The 8,405-nt window shown below is 38.4% G+C and overlaps 1 long non-coding RNA gene across 1 annotated transcript; it reads right to left on the bottom strand.

The window, feature by feature from the left end:
- Positions 1–6,158: 6,158 nt before the first annotated feature.
- Positions 6,159–7,168, bottom strand: LOC140926489 (uncharacterized). The gene is made up of 2 exons (XR_012164435.1): positions 7,127–7,168; positions 6,159–6,648 (listed from the first exon to the last, which is right to left on the bottom strand). It is a non-coding gene; the product is annotated as an uncharacterized lncRNA (long non-coding RNA).
- Positions 7,169–8,405: the final 1,237 nt, after the last annotated feature.

Consider the following 8,405-nt stretch of genomic DNA (forward strand, 5'->3'; position numbering starts at 1 on the left):
ATTACACGGGTTGTCAAAGAGTCTAGCGATTCCCTTTTCCCAAGTGAGCGCCGACTCACTTCGCTTCAATATTCAGAAATGCTCTCGATCTCTTTACGCTTTCATTGCCTTTTGCCCGACATGTTTTCCATGGCGTTTAGTCATGCGAAACCTCCACGAAACATCCACGCAGCGCGCGAGGTAACTTTATCCCGATTCTAAAAATAACTCAAGACGAATTACCTATGGGATAGGGTGTGTATGGGGGATGCCTTCTCTGTCCCCTTTATCCTCTCTTGTTGATACCCTAAGAATCCTATATAAGCTTATATAGGTTGATAGACAGCTAGTAAGGTTAGGGGAATTTCGGTCAATCGATAAAAAGAACATATAAAAACATTTTCCGGATTTGTTTTTTAGACTTAGATCACTTTAACCAAATTGGTGTGGTAAGTCCACGAGTACTGAGATGCAATAGTAAGCTGCTATTACAGATTGTTTGAAGATAAGACGGATGGGTCACACGGTACCGTATTTAAGTTCCCTGCTCTTCTCGGACAGTAGTAGCTAAAATCATGGGCTCTTTGCGTCCCCTTTAAAACAATTAAGGGCCGAACTAGACAAGGCCAACTGGTTATCCCTCACTGCCTGAATTACCAACAGTTTTCTTATGTTACAAAAACTTTATGTTTTAAGTCCCAGGCCGATGCAAAAACTCGAAACCAAGGAGCCAATACACTGGCTGATTGTCACAAATACAGTGTCCTTGCGGATAAAAGAACGTTCCCGAGATACATATCCAAAACAATAACTGGAGATTTTGGCAGACTGAAGATTAAAACCTCAGCAAGATTTTAACATAGCGTTTCTCTTTGTCGGTAGCGTAAATTTCTTCTACTCACATTTGTCGATCGTACTCAGTCTGATCACAGTCCGCTCTTCAGTTCTCGCCGTGTTCAACGTTATCTCTTTTCCGTCGCCTGCCTCGTGTCCTTCATTAAAAAAAAAACAATTATGAAAAACATGATTACTTTAGACTTGCTAACAAAAGTTTTATTCAGTTAAATGGAGTATTTGTAAACAAAACAAGTTTAGTCGTCAAAGATATTGGATATTTAAGCGAACCAATTAACATTTTCTTATTAGCAAATTTCGTCTAATTAAAAAGACATTAATATATCAGAATAATAGAGATGTCCGCTTAAAACAGGTTCGTTTTAAAAAAATTCGGAATCAGTTTAGGTCTCGCTAAAGTTCGTTTCTGCTTGAAACAGTATGTCTACTTGAGTAGTGACTGGGACATTAGAGAGACCAACTGAATTAATTCTGTAAAATTTTCATGAATTATTTTACCACCAGTAGATTAAATTATCTCACAGATCATGCAATTAGAGAATTTCAGAACCCAACAATAATATAACAAGCAACGGTTATTGAACAAAGAAATAATTTACCAGTAATATACTTCAATGTACATAAAAGTAATATAATATCATCAGTATCATTACATAAAAAGGTCAGAAAGCTGCCGACAATTCGATCAAGAACGTGTGAGAAATTTCGTCTTTTTATGGAAGGTGTGGTGGCTTTATTTGACTCAATGAGAGACACAGAGGCTCCCGCTCGCTGGATATATCAACAAAATAAAACTACTTTTGAAACAGTACCGTGCACTTTTTCTTCCTCTCGCCCAGTTCTCCCAGGGGCAAAAAGAGGCCCCTGTGGAGCAGAGATAGCATGTACAAACCGGGTTTCTCATCTTGTTATTTTAGGTTTTTATGAAATTGCCTAAACTGAAGAACATTGTGTCAAAGCTTTTCCACTATTGCATCCAAACGCAGAGTAAAAATTTGATTTGGCAAGTCATCGTTTCTCCAATCGTCTCATCAGGATCTCGCTTTCCAGGCCAAAGGATATGATGTAGGACTTGTTTCTCGACCTGTGCTCGATAAGATAATCAACTGCTGGATTTTTCCGGTATCCCACTAATGCGACAACCTCGTTACCAGGGTTCTCTCCTACTCGTCCCTCGGAGCGAGAAGAGCCTGGGAAGAAGGTTGCTGACGAGGCTGCGTGTCTGGAAAAAAAAACGACACATTCTTTGTACGGCAAACCAATTGAATGCTAAGCTATATAAGAGGTTTGCTTAAAGGAAACGCGTTTCGGGAAATTTTGGTAAGGGTAACTAGTTGATGCCTTGGCTGAGTAAATATTGAGTCGAGTTAAGCCGGCTTTCCCCCGCCTCTACCGAAAAACATCCAGCCTTGGTTTACAGCGAAAAAAGGGTGTTCAGCCTTTTATCATTTCTATCGGCTGAGATTCTTACAGATTACAAGCTACTCCTTGATTGTTTTTGTTGTTTATAATTTCTGCCTTTTTCGCGTTATTTTCACTTGGATCATTATATAATTTTTTGTCACGAGTACCGAAACGTTCAGCAATTATTGATCCAATTAATTATTCCTCAGGTTTTAAAAGTGAGTTATATCGAGAGACAAAGTGTCCATCAATTTGTTCCTAGTGTGGTTAGAGTGCGATTACTCGAACCGGGGCACTAGCTTGAAGGAAGGTTAATTACCCAATGACAACTGTTTTTGAAAACAAAAGATCCTCAAGTCTTTTTGCAAGCGGACCATAAAATTCAGGGGTCAATTATGTAACCGTTGAAAGGTTTCAACCTGTTTGACCTTACCTGACCTCTCAGGAAGCAGTCCTCAAATTCATGAAAGTTATTGGTCGGTTTGCGAGAAAATCTGAGAATCTTTTGTTTTCAAAAACTGTAAATTTTGATTGGCTAATCTTCTTCCAAATGTCCCGGTTCAAGTAGTCGAACAGTAAACATCAGCGAAAAAAATTAAAGTTGTAATAGACAAAAATACAAACAAAACATACTGAACATCTATAAGTTTATTTATTGACTCCTCATAGTATAATTGTCACTATCAATTAGCTTTTTCCTCTTCTTGACAATTATCAGTTACGTTTTACATTTCATTTTCAGAAACCGCTTCCAGATTCCTCTCCGAGATGAGTGAACTCGCCAGATATTTTTGGCGCGCGTTCATTAAACTTTGCTTTGTACACTAGGAATCGAAACTTCAAACGTTTGGCCTTAAGCTTTTTGTTCCAGAACCTGTTCTTGAGAATATACACCATCTTGTCGTCTGAAGTGGCATCTACATTAGCATTCCAAGCTAACAATTCTTTAATTGGCTTCGAGAACTTCAAGGTGATTTGCCAACCATCTTCGACTTCGTCCTCGAGATCAATCGATATCTGTCCGTAGAATCCTTAGGGCCACTGATTAAAGATCCTCACCTTGACTTCTTCGGAGAATGCTCGCTGGGAGTAAAGAAGTAGAATGGAGATAGCTAGGACAACGAATGTACACCTCATGCTCTCCTAAAATGGTATCACAACATAGCTAGAGCGGTTTTCATTTGAGTGTCGAAAAGTAATTGGTTTTGCACTTTCTACACGATGCGATTGGCTTAAAAGATTCGCGCCACCTTTTCATCCAATCAGAAGTGAAACCAAAGCCAATTGTGACGCGCTCGCATGCATTTTCCCGCGCTTTGCGTCAGCCACATGTAATTACTTCGAGTTTTGATTGGTTCAATGTCTTGTCTGTGTCCTATGTGATTGGCCAGAGTAATTACTGTGGTTTTGGTTTTACGACACTCAAACGAAAACCACTCTATAGCCTCAGATTAACAAATGAAATTAAGACATGATTATTGAAGTGAAATATTAGCATACGCGAATTTTTTTCAGATTTCTCCTTTTCCGACGACTTCAGTAGATGAGTCTTGGAGTCAAACCATTGTTACTAGGTTGTTAGTTTTTGGTTCAGCAGAGGTCGTGATTTTTTTAATTTGTTAGTGTTAATTTTCTTTGTCGTCACTTACATACGGTTTTTACTAGTAACATGGGTGAAGGATGAATTGAGGAAAAAGAAACTTTTTGTCAATTATATGTGACATCATATTAATAGGCATTAGATGCTACGTTATCTCGACCGATTGGGCAAATAACTTAACGAACTCTCTATTGTATGATTTTAAAACACACTTTACAAACTTTCACACGTCCCCAAAAACGAACAAATTAAGATCACTCAAAAATGGCATAAGACGAGTTTTATTTCGATCGATAACTTTTCGTATTTTGCGGTCATTCGTAAAAAAACAAAAACTTGTGACGATGCTTACCATAAAAGCTTCATCTAACTTTTAACATATTAAAACGAACAGACTGATAAAAAATTTGAGTTTGGTGTCTTTGCATAAAAAAAAAGTAGCTACCTCAGTTGTTACCTCTTAACGTTTGGTATAAGGAAATGAAAAAAGGGAGAACAAGTAAAAGCTCAGAAAACCTTATACCGAAGCAAGATTGCGTTTAGCTGGCAAACAATCTAGTGGGTTGAATGAATACATCGTACACTGGCCGGCCGAAATGGCTTGATACGTTTAGGTGTTTCAATGTGGGTGGCAACTTAGGAAAATACCGCATGGAAAACTCACCTCTTGTTAATTCGGATCTTTTAAAGAGATTTTATGCTGTTGTCTAGCTGCCGATCGCTGATATTCAGACGTGGAGAAAGCCAACAAGAGATGTCTTATACATGATCGTAATTTAACATTGTTGGTTTTAAAAACATATTACGCTGCTTAAACAAAGCTTTCTGATTCTTATGTGCGATGTAAGCGAACTGGCCAAACACACCGTTCAAGGTAGACACAAGAGATATTAAATTTTGTAATGAAATGCAAAAGCTCAAATTGTTTTCTTGTGTCCTTTACAAAGGCGCCTCAGCTGATAAAATATTATTGTCTTTTTTCAAGTTCAACAATTCACAGTATATTGAAAACTTTGATACAAAAAAAGGTTTTCCGGGAGGTTTTCAACCCTATAATATCTAGTAACGACCAGTATCAGGAGGTGCATATGCCGGCAAAGCATTATTTCAAGTTGCAAATCAGTTTGTCATTCACATCAACAGAAGTTATGTCTGAATCTATTTGTTGATTTGCTGAATAGTTAAAGACTGTTTTTAGACAATGTAAACTGAGTTGCTTTCAGCCGGGTTGGCTTACTGAAAATAGTGACCAAAATAGGAAATTAAAGAGAAACCATTTAACAAGTGACAGGTATTGAAAATGTTATTGTTATGATTTTATGAAATTTAACGTAAGCTGACTGCTCGCCTATTGACAGAGTTTATTCAGCAACTGCGACAGTCTTTCACTCCGAATGAATTGTATTCTTCCAAAGTTCAGTTGTATCATTTTTGTTAATACAATTTTTTTGTATAGTTTTTATCGGTATTTAGTTAACGAGTATCTAGCCTGAATTTCATCCGATTACTTCGAGTCGTTATTACTCCCTCAGGAGAAAACGACTCGAAGCAATCGGATGAATTTCAGGCTAACGAGTATCAGGCCCGAAATTCACAAATCCGGTTCTGTCAAATCAGGACAGATTTTTCTGTTCGTTCATAATTAAACCAAAGTACCTGAAATTCGGTTAATCGCCCCACCATAAGGGAATCCGGATTCCAAGATTGGGGAGATTTCTGCTTATGCAATCCGGCATCCGGGAAAATGTTGCTTATGGAATCCGGAATCCAGGGTATTGGAATCCGAAATACAGCTTGACGATTCCGGATTCCCTCTAATGACTGGAATCCGGAATCCAAGTTCCACTGACAAAGACTGGAATCCAGTACCTGGATTGCAGAATCCACGGCGTGGAATCCAGAATCCAAGACTGTCTTGATTCCGTTACATGGAGTGAGGTCAAAGAAGCATTTGCGAAACTAAAAAGGTGTAGTATGGTAACCCCTGGTCTCTTGCTTTGCAGACTGTGCCAGATATCCTTGCTACGCATAGGATCCGCAATCTAAACTAAGTCTTATTTGGGCCTCAGTTTTAGAAACCATCGGGACCCGTTCACGATAAACAGAAATTAGAAATTAGCGTTTGGTTAACTGAGAATCGTCTTAGAACGCTGTTGTGTTTAGAACTGTCTCAACTCCGTTTTACTGCCCCAAAAGGTACGCTATATACTAATTACCATTTAGATTGGGAAACCGGAAGTTTACGGTAGAATACGGTGGAGAAGGTCCTTTATATTTATCAAACTTTTTGAAAAATGGAAGTGACTTCAATCCCTTGTAATTGTTTTTTAACTATTTCGTTTTTTATTCTTTCAACTTTTCTTACTAAGCATAGTACAGTAACTATTAATTCAGGCTTCATTCCACAGACATTCCACTACCACTTTCCTCGCCGATACGCTCGAAAGACACCGTCATGCCCTTCAAACGCTTTCTGTTCTTCTTGGTTACTGTGAAGGGGAATTCTAGCGTTTTCTCCTCTTCTAATTCAGCATTCCAATGCTGATTTTCGAGCACGAACTCTGTTTTATCGTCGTTCACAGACACGATTTTCGCCTGCCACACCTCTAGCCTTCTGATTCCAGGTTCGGGAAATGTCACAGTCATTTTCCAACCGTCGGGTCCTACGGGTTTTGACGGCGTTATCTTGAAAGTGCCCCAGAATTGTCTAGCCCATTCATGTCTCTTCTTCCATTCCGCCTCTCCTTCGGATTTGAGACCGGAGACCAGTAACAAGGCTACTAACGTTAACAAGACTGTGCGCATTTTACCTACAGAAAATAATAATAATAATAATAAATAAAAAACAGACGAAGAACGCATTCTAAATGTCAGTAAATATGCTGGTTTGTATTATACAATTGCTTGACAATGAGAAACGGCCGTCTATCGTTTTGATACAACATAAAATTTCTACAGATTCCACTAAATTTCCTGAGAACATGATTCATAATTTAAATCTAGATCGGATTTATCAATACATTTCTCTTCAATAAGACACATGATTGGCATGGAAGTATAGTCATTAACCTCCGCCAGACACTTTGTCAATCTTAACCTGGGCAAAAGCCGGCTCCTGTCTGAACTCAAATTGAACACGGGGATCTCTCCGACCCGCGCTGTTTGAAAGTTTTAGTAGCGTGTTTGATATAACACTGGTGTTGTTACACGAGATGATTGAATACGTCTAAATGTAACTACGTAGTTTTGCCACAAAAAGGAAGAATGCCATGACGCTGGTTAACTTACCGAAGTCCACACAGTGGTCTTCTTTAAATTGTTCGTCTACGGTTGACTTAAAAGGTAACTCAAAAACGAATCTGAAGCGCATAATAAAAGATTATCCGTCGTTTGCTTAAGTCAGCTGATCAAATAAATATTAAAAAGAAGAATTTTGACGTGTTTATTGACGAACAGTCAACAGAAATGAATAAAAAGGCTCGTTATCGTGTATATTTGCCTACGAACCATCTATTGTGTACAGTAAAACAGTTGCTTAAATAATCATTAAACCTTTGGAAGAAAAATTGAATGGACTTGCTTATCACCCTTTCAATGACCCATAAAACGTTTGAAGTTTGAAGGGCGTTTAATGACGAAATATTTTACTAGAAAGAGTTTTACATCAGAACGTAAGACAATGGTTGAGAGAAGGCTGGGACGGTTCGCTTTTTTCTTACATTCCCTCCCCCATTAACAACCTCATATCGGAGTTTCTCAAGAGCTGTTTGATCGTAGCAAATAAAAAACAGGGATGGTTTTTACTCCAATAAGATATCTTTTCTCTAAAACGCGTAGAGCTGGAATTATTTACCTACTTTCAGTTTCCAGCTTCCGTGAACAGACTTCTCCTTATAATTGGACTCACGTTGCACCATCAATCTGAACACTAACCCGGAGAGTAGTAATATATACGTATGCAAACTTAATAATATATTTTCTGCCTCTCGGTAGACTTTCTCAAAGTCCTTCGCTCCTCATTTCCGGTTTCGGTAGTTGGTACCAGGGCGAGCTCGCTTTTGCTTGCTTCGCGCTCGAGAAAAATTTTGAGCTCGACTCTACCTCTCGGTTAACAGAAGAATCACTGAAAAATGGCGATAAAACGATCATCCCCACGGTATGCAACGTATTGGATAAGATCGTTGACCAATAAATATCGTTGAACGACGTCTGAACAGCCAAAGATGGAATACTTATAATTGGTTTAAACGCCATTATTATTATTCTTTTTTTTTAATAGATACATTCAGTCTTATGGCCTGGTCTTACATACCGAACCTATCAAAACGCAGCATTCAATGGCCGAATTTATGATAGAGCGGTTTTCACTAGACTGTCGAAAGTAATTGAGGTATTGGTTTGGTTTAGGTTTTACTACGCCCTTTGGTTGGCTAGTGTATTTACTTTGGTTTTGGTTTTACGACAGTCAAGTGAAAACCGCTCTAAAGACGAGTTATCCGTCTAGATGGATTTATCCGTCAGACGGATAATTCGTCTAAGTGTAAATCCGAAGACAAATTTTGATGAA

Source organism: Porites lutea, chromosome 2 (genome assembly GCF_958299795.1).
Source record: "Porites lutea chromosome 2, jaPorLute2.1, whole genome shotgun sequence".
In the NCBI taxonomy this organism is placed as follows: Eukaryota; Metazoa; Cnidaria; class Anthozoa; order Scleractinia; family Poritidae; genus Porites; species Porites lutea.